This window comes from Elephantulus edwardii, unplaced genomic scaffold (assembly GCF_000299155.1).
Source record: "Elephantulus edwardii isolate Elephantulus edwardi_28Jun2011 unplaced genomic scaffold, EleEdw1.0 scaffold00171, whole genome shotgun sequence".
NCBI classification, from domain to species: domain Eukaryota; kingdom Metazoa; phylum Chordata; class Mammalia; order Macroscelidea; family Macroscelididae; genus Elephantulus; species Elephantulus edwardii.
In genome coordinates this window covers 1,454,765-1,459,086 of record NW_006399921.1, presented here as the reverse complement: position 1 = coordinate 1,459,086, position 4,322 = coordinate 1,454,765, and positions in this window count along the sequence as shown.

The following is a 4,322-nucleotide window of genomic DNA, read 5'->3' as shown; positions in this document are numbered from 1 at the left end:
CATCCCTAGTCATTGTCCAGCTTTCTGATGCATATCAAGTAATTGCAAAAAACTATGGCCTGTATCTGGCACACCTTAGTCTACTGACTGCCATCATTGCTCTTTAGTACTTTGGAGAGGTCTCTGACAGCCGACTTTCCCAGTGCAACTCGTCTTTTAATTTCCTGGCTGCCATAAGTAGTACTCTACTAAAAAAATTAAACAAGTAAAAATGGTATGGTAGATAGGCTTACAATACCAAAACTGGTAACTGCCGAGGCTGCACATATACACCCAAACACCTCATGGGATTTTATTCCTTAATTTGGTAGTTTAAGGCCATCAGATAGCCTAATTAATTGACTAAATAATGCATTTTGTACTTTTATTCTGTCTTCTAGTATATTGCCGTGTACCTGGGTTCTTAAAAGCTTTTAAGTCACCTTTCAATGGAGAAGAGTGACCTCACCTTAAGTAGCAGTAGAAGAGGACTCAAGAAAAGGAGAAGGAAATATCTTTGACAACTTCCTTCCTAGCCATGAGACCAGAAGAACTGAATGGTGTTCATCTGTCACTACTGAATATTTTGATACAAAATTTTACAAAAGAATCATGATTGAAAGAGGAGGAAATGAAAAACAGAACTTGAATTTCTTGTGGACACTCCAAACTTTCTGAAGCTATGGAAAATTTAATAAAACCCTGAGATCATCTTTAAACTCTAAATCAAAAATATCCCCTGACGTCTTCTTAAAAATCAAACAATAGTTTAATTCATCTAGTAAAAATACCTGCTTTGATCATTCAGATCTTTTAATAACTATCTATACGGAATGAAACTAGAGTAGCAACTATACAGATTCTTTTTTTTTTTTTTTTTTTTTTTATAAATTGGCATTTTTTTTTTTTCCTATAATTATATTTTATTAATTTTCATAAACATTTACAGAGATTTTGGGCTTCCACTCATTCATTGTTGCACTATTCTCTTTACCCTCCTCCCAGTTTGTTCTTGTCCAAATGCCACAGTGCTTGTCAAAGCCAGTTCTGATTAATCTTCTTTGTCAGTGTATCCTTTGCCATTCCCTATCACTCCTCCCTGAGAGAGACTTCACCCTGAGTCATAAGGAAAAGGGGACGGCGTATTCTCTTAGCTACTTCCTGCTGAAAAGGGACGCTGTGGGTTTCAGGGTGAAGATCTTCTCTCACTACTCTAAAGGGCCCCTTTGGCAGTAGGAAACACATAGACTATTATGGAGATTGATTTTGGAATTCAGATGCACTCTTATTGATTGTGCTTGGTTGTACATGTACATATCCTTCAAGATGTATCATGGGGGTGTTGCAACCTAGAAGACACAAATTTGACTAACAAGTTATAAGTACATGAGTCCAAAAATTATGGAAAAGTAAAAGAAAAGATTCTTTCATTGTTTTGCAAACCCTCCCCAAGGTCCCCTCCACCATGCAGCCCTCGCCCTAGTCTCCTGTGATGACAGAAATACCCAGTTACATCTCTCTTTTAGACGGTTCTCTCCCTCCTCTGCTTCAGTGCAGTATACATTATTGAACCCATCTTACTCAGTGTCTCCCTAACCCCAAGGACAGTCCCATTCTACAACAGTGGCATCATGTAATATTTGTCCTTTTGTGACTGGGATATTTCACTCAGCATAATGTTCTCCAGAGTCAACCATTTTGAATAATATTGCATGAGTTCCTTGTTTTTTAATGCAGCATAGTATTCCATTGTGCGAATATACCACAGCTTCTCTAGCCATTCGTTTGTTGATGGGCACTTAGGTTGTTTCCAACTCCTTGCTATTGTGAACAAAGCTGCAATGAACATGGGTGTGCATATATCTGTTTGGATGTCAGCTATGGTATCTTCAGGGTATATTCCCAGTAGTGGAATTGCTGGGTCAAATGATATCTCTATTTGCAACTTTTTGAGAAAGCGCCATACTGCTTTCCACAGGGGTTGCACCATTTTACACTCCCACCAACAGTGAATCAGGGTTCCAGTTTCTCCACAACCTCGCCAGCATTTGTTGCTTGCTGTTCTGTTAAATTTTGCTATTTTGACTGGGGTGAAATGATATCTCATAGTTGTTTTAATTTGCATCTCTCTTAGGGCTAGGGATTTTGAGCATTTCTTCATGTGTTTGTTAGCCATCTGAATGTCGTCTTCGGTGAAGTGCCTGTTCATATCCTGTGCCCATTTTTCTATTGGATTGTTTACCTTTATCTTGTTGTGGTGCTCAAGTATACAGATTCTATAGGGGGGACCTTGAGGGGCACTGAGTTCATGTGAATGAAGGAGGAAGAACTCAGAAAAGCAAAGTGAGAGTGGTTACTCAACTCTGAGCATATCATTAATGCCAAAGAATGGTTGCAAGATTGTGTCATCTACATAATGTAGGTTATTGATTCGTCTTCCTACAATCGTGAGGCCACATTCTTTTTTGTAGAGTCCAGTTTCTTGAATAATGTTTTCAGCACACACAATGAATAGGTATGCAGAAAGGGTACAACCATGACACCATCTTTCTTAATTTTAAACCACGCAGTGTTCCCTTCCTCTCTTCATACAATAACCTCTTGTTGTACGTATAGATTTCACAAGAGCACAATTAAGTGTTCAGGGATTTCCATTTTTCTCAACATTAGCCATAATTTGTTATGATCCACACAGTCAAATGCCTTTGTCTGGTCAGTAAAGCACAAAAAGACATTCATCTGTTATCCTCTGCTTTCAATCAGGATCCATCTGACATTGGCAATGATATTTCTGATGTCATGACCTCTTCTAAATCCTGTTTGAATTTCTGATATTTCTCTATCTATGAACTGTTCTATTCATTTTTAATGCTCTTCACCAATATTTTTCATGCATTTAATATGAGTGATATTTAATAATTTCCATGTTCTGTTGTATCACCTTTCTTGGGATTAGGAACAAATATAGATTTTTTTTTTCCTAGTGATGAGCCAGGCAACTGTCCTCGAAATTTCCTGGCATAGATTTGTGAGTCTACACAGGGTTGTATCTGTTAATTGGAACATTTCAATTAGTATTCCATCACTTCCTGAGACTTTTTCCCCCCTCAGCGCCTTCAGTGCATCTTGAACTTCTTTATTACCATTGGTTCTTAATAATATCTTGGCAAATTATTTTAGGTACAGTGTTTTCATCTTCTTTTAAAGTTTCCTGGGTCATTTAAGGTTTACCCCACAGCATTTCTAAATATTGTAACTCAAGATTTTAATTTGTTTTTTAATTCTTTCAGCTTAAGAAATGTTGTGTGAGCTCTTCCCTTTTTGTTCTCCAATTCCATCTCTCTGAATTTTCCATTATAATACTTTGCTTTGTCTTCTTGAGCTGACCTTTGAAATCTGTTCAACACAACCTTGATGGTTAAAAGTGAGGAGGACTTGAAACACTTACTGCAGAAGTTCGAAGAATTGTTGTTGATTGCCTTCAAGTTGAGCACTACTCATAGCAACATTATGAACAAAAGGTTTGAAGATCCTCTACAACTATCAACATCTATCAAAGTTCATAAGATTTCCAGAGGCATGTTATTTAGAAAGTGGAGTTCACTCCTGCAAAGAATATACCTTTTAATATGGATTACATCTCAACGTCCAAAAGACAAAAATTTTACCACTGTACCAATAAGCATCATGATAGATGGAGAAAAGATTGAAACTGTCAATGACTTCTTCTTATTTGGATCCACAATCAACACCCTTGATACCAGAAGTCAGGTGATCAAGAGATATATTGCACTTGGAAAGTCTGCAGTCAGAGACCTTTCCATATTACTGAGGAGCAATGATGTTAGTTTGAAACTAAGTACACCTGATTTAGACTATGGTTGTTTCATGCATTTTCTGTGCATCTGAAAGCTGAACAGTGAGTAAAGATGACAGAAGAAGATTTGGTGTCTGAGCTGTGGCATTCGGGAAGAGTACTAAGTATCCCATGGACTGCCAAAAGAATAGACAGATATGTCTTGAGAAAGTGCAGCCAGAGTGATCTTGGAGACAAATATGGTAAACTTCATTTCACATCTTTTTGGCATGTTTTTAGGAGAAGCTATTCCTTAGAGAGGGGTAGAGTATTGGCAAAAGAGAGGAAGACTCTCAACAAGATAGACTGACACAGAACTGCAGCAATGTGCAGTTAAGTATCTCAGAGATTATGAAGATGGCACAAGATAGAACAGAGTTTAGATCTATTGTCCTTAGGGTCACTATGAGTCATATTTGTCTTGATGGCACCTAATAATAACAGTAAATGGTAAATGTAGAAATTGTTTTTCTGTGTGTATTCTCAA